General features: G+C 45.1%; 1 protein-coding gene across 6 annotated transcripts in view; it reads left to right on the top strand.

Annotated features, from left to right (window-relative positions):
• Window positions 1-13580, top strand: part of EP400 (E1A binding protein p400) — a 1542855-nt gene that overhangs the window by 1067502 nt on the left and 461773 nt on the right. The window lies entirely within an intron of this gene.

Raw genomic sequence — 13580 nt, 5'->3', positions numbered from 1 at the left:
GGATATGTCAAAGTCCCTCCCAAAAAGTTAAGTTTCCTTCAGGGGCGAATGTGGGCACACACCTTTCTTTTCTTCCTTTCCTCTGTCACGTGGCTTCTTCCTCTCCTTTAATGGTTGGGTAGAATTTTCTGATATAATTCTCCCCACTTGTGTGTACTCCAGCACTTTTTGCTGGCCTCTTGGATTTTTTTTTTTGCTAGTTCTCCTGATTAAGTGTGGAAAAAGGTTCCCAATCTTTTTCAGAAATGTGCTAATTCCCTTCTACCTTAGATACCCGCAGCAATTTTGCTGGACTTTAGGACTTTTGTTTTTTATCCTGGGGTGAGACTTTTTTCTCAATCATGTATTTTAATTTGATTTGAGCTGTGTGTTGGTTTTGGAGTCTGACAAACTCCATAGACGACATCTTTTACATTGTGTCACACAGAGCCTTCAGTACAGTGGCACAGGGAAGTCTCTTAGATTTCCCCAAGGTTTAAATACCTTCTCTTAGATAAAATACTGTTTCCAAGAGCATTGAAGTGAAATTGACTTTACTTACATTTGTATCTTTATAGTCCCAGCACAAACTATCTAACAATAGGGTGCTCTAGGGGTTACTTAGTATCCTGTTTGTCATATAATGTTTTTATGTTACCGTTTCTACAATTAATGGCTGGTGGCAGTGCTTTCATTTTGTTTTTTTTACCGCAGGCTGAATCCTCCGCTGTAGTATTGCACCTATGGGTGTCCATTTTGTCAAACTGGCCTCGGTCTTCTTTTTTCGCCATTTCTTGTTGGAAAGGTCCTTCTTGAGATTTACTCTGCACTCCAAACCAGGTTTGGTCCCTTTGTTTTTGTCTTTGGCAGGATTCACTGTTGAAGCCTGCCTCTGGCTCCAGCGTGTCTGGCAGTGCAGGAAGCGAGGGAGGTTTCCAAAACTCCTTGTGCTTAGTCTCCTTGGTTACTGCAATGCACCCAAATGTGATTGGCCGGCTGGCTGTCCTTTGAGGACAACCACCCTGCTGTGCGAGTGACAGCTAGGCTGTTTTAGACGGTTACTGCTGGGAAAGGCTGTTAGGCATGATTGTATGCAGTACCGTTTGGGAGACTACACCAACCCTGTCCTCCTGGCAATAGGTAAACCAACCTTTGGTATAAGTCTGTACTACACAGGTTGGTAGTTATGCTGAGCAGCCAGGCTTATCTCAAGAGGGGTCAATGGGGGCAGTAGGGTTTTTAGAGATTCGCAGTGACAAGTATTCAAACAAACTCTTACACTGAAGGTTTCTTGATTAAACAATTATTCATTTTTTTGTAATGTATTTGTTTTGTTGTGTATATAGCTTAAACATAAACTTTAAGACACATTTTGAAAGAACCAGATAAATTAGCATTAAACCTATAGAACATATTGAACGAATATGCCTATACAATAAAAGCACACAACACTAATTACTTAATGAAGAAAAGAAAAAATAATCGAAATAACCTTTACTTTTCTGCCTCTAACTCAAATCAACTGTGTTGAGTTTATATTTGAATCAGTTCGCGCATAGCATACGTCATACATTTAAATCTCTCATGTTAATGCAATGGGTTTCTTCCCTGAAGACCGAGACACACGGTAAACTCGAATTTAGCCTAGAGATTTACAATCAAGCACACATCTGCCTCTAACCAAAGCAGATGCGTTTCAACAGCCTTCCAGATCTGAGTAATTGCTATTATCAAACCTTGGCTATATCCATATAAGATTCTCATCCAAAATAACGGAGTAGTAATGTCCTCCAGATCATTAGCATATTTCTGAGATAACCTACATAAGTGTCTTTCATTTTTATGCACGATGTAAGGACATGTCTAGCTGTTTCAATGCATTCCTTGCTATTACATCTGCAAAATCGTTTTTCCTCGGGTAGGCCCATCCAAGAACCTGTTATTTCCAAGACCTTCAGTCTTAGATTTAGGAATATGCTACGAGTCACTGGTGAGGGACGTATCCTCAGGTACTGCTGTGGCTCCTTACAACAAATATAGCCTTGCAAAGGTCTTTAGTGATTGCATCCTCACGACCTTCTCATGAGTAAAGACCTAGTCCCATTTCTCGGCTGCCTTCTTACGATTTAAGTAGAGCACATTCACCATTTTTCCAATGCAGACACCAACAGTTTTTTAGAAAAATTTCAGACATCGTTATTTAAATCTCTGTTGGGCATCACACTTCCTATCATCCAAAGCACTTTTCATAATAGACATTAAAGAATGACCTTTGGAATACCTGATCCTAATGTACACTTTTCCTCTTTTTATCTCAATCATGGTAGCTAGGGATATTAAGCCTAATTCAAGGCGAATAGCTGCCACAGTTGTATAATTAGTTAAGCCCAAAACGTTCCTCCATATCGCACCTTCCAACTGATCAGCAAAATCATCACCTGAGGTTTCCAATCCAAGTTTTAGTTGATAAATACTCAAGATGCCACATAGCGAGTATCCTGCAGTACTTTTTGAGAATGTCCTATTTTCTGCCATGATGGACAGTGCCTTGATTTTCTTATTCTCTTGTGCTATAAGATTGTTTTTCCCAAACAGAGATACCCCCAAGTATCTGTAGTGCTCAGTGCGGCTAATCGAACCTAGCAAACACTCAATAGTCTTTCTCCCTGAGCACTTATTTCCTACAGACAGCCATAAATTGAGTCTTAGCAAGGTTGATCTTTAACCCATTATTTTCTGCATACTTGCATGGGCACTACTGGGCACTTTTTAGAATTCCCATATAGGTATTATCTATAATGATTAGGTCGTCAGCATATCCGATCCATCCAATCTTATTGTCACCTATTTTTGGGAAGGCATTAGATTTCTCAACAAATATTGCACCAAAGTCAAAAATAAATAGATTGAAGAGAGTAGGCGCAAGTGCGCATCCCTGTCTCTACCATCCTGATAGGTATAGGCTCGCTAAGGCCACCATTCTTCAGCCTCACACTAGGCGTATTGTTTTTGTAGATCATTTGATACGCATAGAGTAGATGATCTGGCATACCCAACTTCTGCAGTTTGTTCCACAGCCTTGTTCTATCTATGGTGTCAAATGCTGAAGAGAAATCAACAAATATATGTAGTGGAGTGCCTTTCTTGGAGTTCGCTTCCTCCATAAGCAGGCTTGTAGTTAGAATGTTCATTTGTCGAACACCCGTTTCGAAAACCAGTCTGAAAAGGACTCTATATATTTTTGTCGGATATCCATAGGTTAATTTCTTGGAGAATTATGGTAGAAAAAATCCTTACTGGTAACATCGGTCAATGAAAGTAAGCGATAAGTTTCACGGAGGAGTCTAGATCCCTTCTTAAATACTGGTATGATATGATATGTCTTCCAAGACTCGGATATCACCCCAGTAGTAATCACTTTAGAAACCTATCGGCCAAGAATTTAGGGTTGTCCTTAATGATCATGTTACAAAGTCCATTGGGTCCTTGCGCCCTGGAAGATTTCATTCTTTTGAAGATATCCGTTATGTCTTCTAACTGAAGATGTACTGCTGCCAAAGATCTTATTTCTAGGCGGAAATCATTCCCTTCAAATTTTACCTCCAGTAACAGATCTGTATTTTTCGGTTTATAGACATAATTTCGAAATCAAAAATTTCGAAAGTCAAAAAGTCGAAAAAAAAATGTCAAAAAAAAAGGCTAATTTATTTTTTATGACTTTTTTTTTCGAAATGGGGGGGTTCCCCCCAACCCCCTTTTTTTTTTGTTTTTACCTATTTTTTTTTATATAAACTAGAGCCCAAAAAAAAATATCGAAAAAAAAAAATAATTCGACATTTTTTTTTTCGACATTTTTGATTCGACATTTTTGACATTCGAAATTTTGTATTCGATATTATGACTGGACACCGTATTTTTCCCATATGTTCTTAGAATCCCCATACAGTAAGATTCTTACTATACTTTGCCATATTATGTTACTTTCAGAGGCATAATATTGCTTTCTCTAATTACGGTAACCATTTCTAATTATTAATTTAACAGTCAGTTGAATAAGCCTTCCTCAGAAGGGAGCAATATATATGTAACATAAAAATACACTTCAAAATGCACACTCTAGTTTCTCTAAATCAGCAAGTACCCATTTGGGATGGCACACAGATTCTTCCTACCCCCTGAGGTGACTTAAATAACTAGGACACTGTGGACATTAATATATCACTGGTACATTTAGAGCAATACTGAGCTTGGTGTCAAAAGGTTTTGGGAGTTAAACGTTAACAAATATTCTGAAGCAGGTAAGTACTTCTGAACTCCCCCAATGCAAAGTAAATTAACCCTTTGCTGGAGGAAAGGTAAAGCACAAAATCAGAGGTAAGAATAGTCTTTCAGGGAGCCAGGCCATCCAATGTTAATTGAGCAAAAGTCTAGGTGAGCTGAAGCACTTCTTGCAGGTAAGTAAGTCTTTCACAATATTTTAGAAGTCTTCGTAGAAAAAACAGAATCACTTTAGGGTCACAAGCTGGAAGGCTTGAGGGGCAAAGCTGCAAGCAACTCTGCAAAAGCAACCAAAACACATTGACCAATCTTGAGATCAGACTGGCTGCTCAGCCACACTACCAACCTGTGTAGTACAGAATTATACCAAAGGTTGGGGTTCCTATTGCCAGGAGGACAAGGTTGCTGTATTGAGGTCCAGCACTCTGTTGAGGTGGCACAGGCTTGGTCAGTCCTGCTTCATGGTCGACCGAAGGATCTTCCTGGAGCTCGGGTCCGACTTAGACACTTCCTCGATTCTGGCTTTCCTCTTCCTGGCACTCGGTTCCTGCAGTGGAAGTACAGCCAGCTCAAAGAGGATTTCCTGATGAGCTTGTCTTAGGGTCGATTGGTCCCACCAAACCAAGGGGAGAAGTCATCCTTTACAGGTCTTCTCTAATCCAGGTAAATTCAGAGCAACAACATGGCAGCATGGCTCACCGGGCAAACCAACGGTCCAGGAGTTGTAGCAGGTGTCTCTTCTAACATCTTCAGATTCCTTCATCCAGTGGGGGACTCTGTCTTCCAAGCAAAAAGCCTCGCCTTTTATGCAGGTTTCTCCCATTCATTCGCAGCTTAACTGTCAATCACACAGGGTGGCTATCCTCAGAGTACAGCCCTCCAGCCAATCACACTTGGGTGCATTCCTGTAACCAAGGAAACAGTGAGTTTTCGGGCACCTCCCTTGCTTCCTGCCCTGCTAGACATACTGGAGCCAGAGGCGGACTTCACTGGTGAAGACCGCCAAAGACAAAACTAACAAAGGGACCAAACCAGATTTGGCGCGCAGAGTAAATCTCAAGAAGGACCTTTCCAACAAGAAATGGCGAAAAGAGAAGACCAGGGCCATTTTGACAAAATGGGAACCCATGGGTGCTTTACTGCTGCTGCAATTGCAGCCCACAGTAGAAACACACAATGGTAGGAAAAAGTAAACCACTGCCATCAGCCATTAATTGTAGAAAGGGTAGCATAACAATGTTACATGAGAAACTGGACAAAGGGGATACTAGGTAACCCCTGCAGCACCCTGTTGTAAAATAGTGTGTGCTGGGTCTAGAAAGTTACACAATGTAATTAAAGTTAATTTCACTTCACTGTAATGGAAACAGTAGTTTCACCAAGCGAAGATATTTAAGCCTTTGGGAAATGAGACTTCCCTGTGCCACTGCACTGAAGGTGCTGTGTCGCAATGTAAAGATGATGCCTATGGAGTTTGTCAGACTCCAAAGTCAAAAACAGAGTCCAAATCACAACAGAAAAATACTTAAGTGGGAAAAGGGTCTCACTCTCTCCAGGTTAGAAATTAAAAAGTCCTAAAGTCCAGCAAAAAGTGCTGAGGATCTCTAAGGTAGAAGGGAATTAGAACATTTCTGGGAATTCTCCCTAACAAATGGGAACGACTTGCATAAAAGGCGAGGTCTTTTGCAAGGAAGGCACAGTCGGCCACTGGACAAAGGAATCCAAAGAAGAACTTGGAAGAGAAGCTTGCCGCAACTCCTTGGCTGTTGGTTTGACCGGTGAAGCCCTGCTGCAGTGCATAAGCTTCAAACTCCTCCCCTTGGGTTGGTGGGACCAATCAACCCCAATATGAACTCGACTGGAAATCCTCTTTGCTGGCCGAGTGCCAGGGGACAGGAACACCAGAATCGAGTGCATCGTTTTAAGTCGGATGCGAGCTCCGGGAATATCCTCCAGACTCCCTCGAAGCAAGGCTGACCAAGCCTGAGCCACCTCAACAGACTGCTGGATCCCCGAAACAAGGAAAGCCTACAAGGTGTCTGTGTTGGGCAAGATTTTATGCAGTACCCTTTGAGTGCACTACAACAACCCTGACCACCTGGCAATATGAACCAAACCTTTGGTATAAGCTTGTACTACACAGGTTGGTAGCTTGTTGAGCAGTCAGACTCATCTCAAGAGCGGTCAATGTGAGCTGTAGGGGAGTTGCAGAGATTCACAGTGACAAGTATTCAAATAAAGTTACACACAAGGTTTCTTGAATAAACAAATATGAATGTATTTATCAGTCTGTTAGAATAATACTTCTTCAGAAGGGAGCAATATAACAGTAACACAAATACACTTCATGAAATACACCCTCTTAATATCTCTAAATCAGTATATACCCTTTTAGGATGGCCCACAGACACTACCTACACCCTCAGGGTACTTCAATTGCTAAGGTGCTGGGGACATTAATATCACTGTTGAATTTAGAATCATATAGTAATAAGTCAAAGGAAAAGGTTATTCAGAACATACAAGAGACCACAAATATTCTTAAGCAGGCAATTACTTTCAGATTTCCCAATAAGAGTAATTCCGTGAAAGAGGCTAAGCCAAAGTCAATATGCAAAAGTCTAGATGGGCTGAAGCACTTCTTTGCAGGTAAGTAGAAAGACTTTGCACAGTGTTTTAGAAGTCTTTGAAGAAAAGAAGAATCAAATGTAGGGCCACAAGCTGATTAGACTTGTGAGTAGTAGAAGATGCAAGCAGCTCTACAGTAAGATGTAAGTTCTCTGACGCTTTACAGTACCTTTGTATTGAAGATAAAGTGCAGTAGATGACTTCTTTTCCTGTGCAGCTGTGCAGATCTCACGGTTCCTGGGCCTCAGTCTTGGGGGCAAGAGGGAGGACCTCTATTGACTCCTGCACGGCAATGGGGCGGTCACTGCTCGCAACCGGCAATCTTAAAATCAGTGGCTGTTCAGTGTTTCAGCTCCTTGTGTCTACCATTAATAGCAACACTGCGGTGCCTGGCTGTTGAAATGGACTTGCCTTGCTTCTGGGGTCTTGCACTCTGTTGAGGGGGCTCAGGCTCCGGAGGATCTTCTTGGAGCTCTAGGCCAGCTTAAAAGCAACGCACACAATCTGGTGTTCCCCTCCCTGGCTATATGGTTTCCAGCAGCAACTGCAGTGTAAATTCAACCAGCTCCGAGATGGATGACCAGGTGGCTTACTTTGGAGTTGGTTGGTCTCAACAACTCAAGGGGAAGAAGTCCTTAAAGGGGCTGCTCTAGTCGAGACGAATTCGGAGCTACAGCACAGCAGCAGGGCTTTACCAGGCAAACCAACGGTCCAGGAGTTGCAGCAGGTGTCTCTTCAAAGTTCTTCTTCCGATTCCTTTGTCCAGTGGTCGACTCTGCCTTCCAAGCCAAAATACCTCACTTTTAATGCAGGTTTCTCTCATTCATTCCAGCCTAGCTGTCAATTACCCAGCAGGGTGGCTGTCCTTGGCAGACAGCCAATCACCTAGGAGTGCATTCTGGTCTCCTAAGAGACTAAGCACAGGGAGTTTTGGGCACCTCCCTCGCTTCCTGCCCCCACCAGACACCCTGGAGCCAGAGGCGGGCTTCACTCGTGAATACCGCCAAAGACAAAATGAACCAAACCTGGTTTGGCGCACAGATTAAATCTCAAGAAGAATCTTTCCACAAAGAAACAGCAAAAAAAGACGACCGGGCCATTTTGACAAAAATGGCACCCTTGCATGCTTTACTGCAGCTTCTAACGCAGACCGCAGTAAAAACACACCACAGTAGTTAAAAGTAAACCACTGCCACCAGCCATTCATTGAGGAAAGGGTAGCATAAAAATGTTACATGAGAAACTAGACAAAGGGGATACTAAGTAAGCCCTTCAGTACCCACTTTACTGCTCTTGGAAACAGTAGTTTATTCAAAAGAAGGTATTTTCCTTTGGGAAATCTGAAAGACTTCCCTGTGCCACTGCACTGAAGGTGCTGTGTTACACAATGTAAAAGATGATGCCTATGGAGATTGTCAGACTCCACAACCAAAAGAAACAGAGTTCAAATCACATTAAAAATGCATGAGCGGGGGGGGGGGAGGGTCACGCTTTCTCCAGGTTAAAAATTCAAGTCCTCAAACTCCAGCAAAGTTGATGGGGGGGGGGGTCTCTAAGGTAGAGATGAATTAGCACATTTGTGAGAATTTAACAAAGACTGATACATAGACGGTGGGAGGCCAGTCAGCCCGTTGGGGGGCCGGCTGACTGGTTTCGTCAGCGAGTAGGAAAACATCTCGACCAACAGATGGAGTGCTGGATGCTCTCTCCTGCTGACATACCCTGGAGTTTCAGCAAAAGTGTCAGCTGATCCCTCCGGTGACCCGGCAGGAGCGGCACATCCCTCAGCTCCTGCAGGAGGTACGGGCCACGCTTGCAAAAAAAAGGGGGGGGGTGATGGAGCTAGTTTCAAGACGACTCCAGAGTCTACTCCAGATACTTCTTAGTCCAAAAGTAGACCGGGGGCTGGAGGCCCATTCTAGACCTGCGACATCTCAGCAAGTACCTTGAGTTCCAAACATTCAGGATGGTCACGTTGCAGCGTGTGCTCGGCCAACTGGAGGAAGGAGGCTTCTTGAATGTCGCTGGGCCTCAAGGACGCCTACTTCCACGTCCCCATTCACAGCAACGTTCCCCCATCGCCGCCCCCCCACCGCCCCCAGCCAGAAGTCGGCCCCCAGGGTTTTCCCGAAATGCCTGGCACCGGTGGCGGCCCATCTACGTCTGAGGGATATACGTGTACCCGTGCCTCGACAACTGGCTCATCTGGGCGAAGTCAAGAGAGGTAGCCGTCGAACACACAGACAACGGTCCAGCTGCTGATGGATCTGGGGTTCTCCATCAATTATCCAAAGTCCTTTGTCATCATCGCAGAGTGCACTGTTCCTAGGAGCAATTCCTGACAGTTGCCTGCCTAGGTTCGCCCTCGGAGGAGAGGGTAGCGGCCGTGCTGGGGAGAGTGCAATGGCTGTTGTCATTGAAGACCGCCACGTTACAGACCATGAAGTCGCTCCTCGGCATGATGTAGTTTTGCATCTACCTTATCAGGCTCTGCAGGCTGCGGATGTGACCTCTTCAGGAGTTCCTGGATGCTTGCTGCATACAAGTGTCCGGAAGCTTCGCGGACAAGATCCCGCTCGACTAAGAGTTCCGTTGGGTGGTGAGGTGATGGGGTATACGCTTCAACATAGCCTGTGGCACAGGGTTTCAAAACCCCCCATAATAGGAGACGGTCACCAGGGACCCTTCCCGGGAGGGATGGGGGGGGGCACACCGGACGGCTGCACGCCAGAAGCCTGTGGCTGCCGGAGTAGATGGATCTCCACATCAATATCCTGGAGCTGCGGGCAGTGTTCTGTGCCCTCAAGTCATTCCTTCAGTCCCTGAAGGGCAAGGTAGTGAAGATCAGTGAAGATCTTCACTGACAACACCACCACGATGTTCTACATCAGGAAGCAGGGGGGGGGCACTCGATCCCCAGTGCTCTCCAAAAAGGCGCAGAGCTTGTGGCACTGAGAGCCGTCTGACAAGGTATGTTCCTCATCCCTTCACTTGGCCGGAGTCGAACACCATCGCAGACTCCCTCAGCAGTGAGTTGCACTCCTGCCATGAGTGGGAACTACGGCAGGACCAGGTGGACCGCATCTTCATCTAGTCAGGCAATATTAGGGAGAATTCTCAAAAATGTGCTAATTCCCTTCACCTTAGAGACACCCATCAACTTTGCTGTGTTTTGAGGACTTGATTTTTTACCTGGAGAGTGTGAGCCTTTTTCCCACTCATGTATTTTGATATGTGTTTTACCTCTGTTTTCTTTGGTTATGGAGTCTAAACAACTCCACAAGCATCATCTTTTCATTTGTGTCACACAGCACCTTCAGTGCAGTGGCACAGGGAAGCCCTTCAGGCTTTCCCAAGGTTTAAATACCTTCTCTGGGATAAACTACTGTTTCCCAGGGTAAGTAAAGTGAAATTGACTTTACTAGACTTTAAAATGTTTAGATTCAGCGCCCCTTATCTTTCTATAGAGTGCTGGAGGCGTTACTTCGTATCCCCTGTGACTAGATACTCATGTAGCAGTCAAATGCTAACCTCTCCTCTCAGAATTTCTGGTGGCAGTGGTTTTACAATGAACTACAATGATTTTTCCCGTCCACGAACTATTCGTAGCTCCATGTTTTTCAAGATGGCGTCTGAGCCCCCTTTGTTTAAACAGGTCCTGGTCTTCTTTTTTCGCCATTTCTTTGTGGAAAGGTCCTTCTAGAGTTTGTCTCTGCGCGTCAAACCTAGTTTGGTCTCTTTGTTCATTTGCCTTTGGCATGCTTCAGGAGTGAAGACCCCCTCTGGCGCCCGAGTGTCTGGGGTGGGCAGGAAGTGAGGGAGGCCTGAAACTCCCTGTGCTTAGTCTCCTATCACACCCAAATTCACTCTGTGGTGATTGGCTGGCTAACTGTCTGGCAAGGACAGCACCCTGCTGGGTGAGTGACAGCTAGTTTGGATTGAATGGGAGAGAACTGAATAAAATGTGAGTCTCTTGGCTTGGAAGGCAGAGTCGACCACTGGAACGAAAGAACAGAAGACGAGCTTGAAGAGGACGGCGTTGCAACTCCTGCACCGTTGGTTTGCCCGGTGAAGCCCTGCTGCAAGTCCGAATCGCCAAGTTCACCTCGACAGAGAAGCCCTGCAAGGACGACTTCTCCATTTGAGTTGGTGGGTCAAATCGACTCGACAGTAAGCCACCTGGATACCTATCTCGGAGCTGGTTGCATTTTCCTCGGAGTGCTGCAGGAACCCGTATAACCAAGGAGAGGGACACCAGCTTGTGTGCTTTACTTACAGCCATCGGAATTGAAGTTTGCTAGTTGCAAGCTTTTTGAACAGTCCCATTGCAGTTTAGGAGTCTGCCTCCGCCTGTCCGCATCGCCTCGGGTCAAGCTGCCAGTGGTCATGGATCTGCTCACCGAATGAGGCGCAATCCTGCATCACGACACAGGATCGCTCACCTGGAGGGCTTGGCTACGAGATGATACGAGATGCCGGCAGACTGCAGGGAGGTCCTTGCCAAGGCCAGAGCATCAACAACTCTTAAGTGTTGCGGTCACAAGTGGAAGTCAGTTGCAGAAGATCACCCCTCTGAGGGTCACGGCCCTGCAGATTCTTCCATACTGGTTATCCTTGGCCAAGGCAGGTCTGGCACATGCCTCTATCAAGGTGCATCTGGCGGCTATCTTCCACGACACCAGGTCTCCAGGAGGAACTTCTTTAGTCGCACCGTCTAGTCAAGGACTATTTTGATATTTCCCACCGGTGATGGCTCATGTACCGGCATGGGAACTGAGTGTGGTGCTGACAAGGCTCATGGGGGCCCCCTTTGTGCTGATACTTCAGACCCCTCGATAGTTCCTCTCATGGAAGACTGCGTTCCTCGTGGCCATCCCCTCCGCTAGGAGGGTGGGCGACATCCAGGCCTATCCTGCAAACAGCCTCATCTGACTGAAAGTGCTGTGTCACCATACAAAAAGTAGATGCTTATGGAGTTTGTCAGACTCCAAAAACAGAGGAAACCTATAATCCAAATTGGGTTAAAACACATGAGAGAGTGAGAAAAAGGTCTCACACCAAGTTAAAAATTAAAAAGTCCTAAAGTCCAGCAAAAGAAACGGGGGTCTCTAAGGTTGAAGGGAATTAGCACAGACATTAGAATTCTCCCTAACACCTCCTGTGGTTATGTTGTACTGCTATGTATTCTTTATTCATGAGCGTGTGAATCTATGCCAGACCCCATGCTGGAGAAGGAACAAGTAACTTACCTGTAACTATTGTTCTTCTGCATGCATCTGGCATGGATTCCCATGCAAACCCTCCCTTCTGCTCCTCTGCGGTTCTACTTGGTCATACTGCCACTGTATGTGCTACCAAATCTGAAGGTTGCTGCCAGAGGACGCGCTTGGAGAGAGGGCAGTCATTGGCTAGTGCAGTATGACCCAGAGTTCCGTGATTGGTTTAGAGAAGAAATACAGTTAGCTAGTAAAAGTGAAACTTCAATTTTTTTTACCAAGGATTCCCAGCCTGACGATGGGTAATAATCATGAGCATGTGAATCCATGCCAGACCCATGCTGTTGACCAATAGTTACATGTAGGTAACTTGTTCCTTACCTGTAATTTTCTGTCCATGTTTAAAATCATCCCTTGCATTTCTGCACTGGATAATCTCCCTCTTGACCTCTGCAGTCCTGTGGCACCAAATCTGTGTGTGAACCGTTTCGCTAAACAGTTTCGGAGGCTGATCACTTTCTTCAGCTGGCTCCCTCTTCTGGAACAGCCTCCCCCTTCGTCTTAAGTTCTGGAAGCTCCTCAAGACTTTCTTCTTTACCTCCTCCTTACCTTGCCTTCTAATCTCAGTCGCTGTGATTGCTGACCACGACCCTTATGTATCCTGTGGGGACCTGGCCTCCCACACCCAATTGCCCCAGCCTATGCCTCCCTCACAGCACTTCCCCTCTTCTCACTGCACTTGCACGTTCTGAGTACTCCCTAGGCATAGTAGGTTTCGCCTTTTTCTTTCACTGTATATTCATTGGTTTCAATCCGATGTTCCCTCCCTGTTGCAATGTGGGTGCTTTGAAACACAATTGACTGTGTAAGCGCCTAACCAATGCACAGTAAATAGATAAATAGGTATAGGCTTTAATACTGTAATAAGGCCTAAGGAGGTCTAAATGAATGGTATGTTGTGTTTTAGGCCTAGGGATTGTAAATCTAGTGTTATTTTGGGTTCATTTGTGTTTCCCTCTTTAATCCCACTCCCTGCTGTGTTAGGTGCTAGCCACCAGGCCTAGTGCCATTTAGATCTACTGGGGGTGGGATGTCTTTCGGACACTGTGCCTAGTTCAGTCTACTAGGTGCTTGCGTACTTGTGGAGTTGTATAGTATCCTGGTTCTCCCTACCCCCTTGTTTTAAGTTGATTGCTGGCCCTTGACAAAGGACCCACATATAGAAATTGGGTTTGGGAGAGTCCTTGTAGATTTACTGTTTTGATAGATTTACTTGTTTTCTTTTCTGTTTAATACTGTGTAATATCCTCAAATACTTATTTAGCCTGATAAAGGTATTTGTGTCACTTTATTAAAGTATATATTTTTCAGTGTGGAGTATTTTCTGGATTTGTGTGTGGACTAATTGTACATCTGTCGACTCGCAACCCCTAGCTGAGAATTGAGCCTTGCTGCTCTTCCCACGCTACCCACGTTTAA

Source organism: Ambystoma mexicanum, chromosome 10, assembly GCF_040938575.1.
Source record: "Ambystoma mexicanum isolate Mex_15411 chromosome 10, UKY_AmexF1_1, whole genome shotgun sequence".
Lineage (NCBI taxonomy): Eukaryota > Metazoa > Chordata > Amphibia > Caudata > Ambystomatidae > Ambystoma > Ambystoma mexicanum.
The sequence above is the reverse complement of the archived record's forward strand: the minus strand, read 5'-3'. Positions and strand labels throughout refer to the sequence as shown.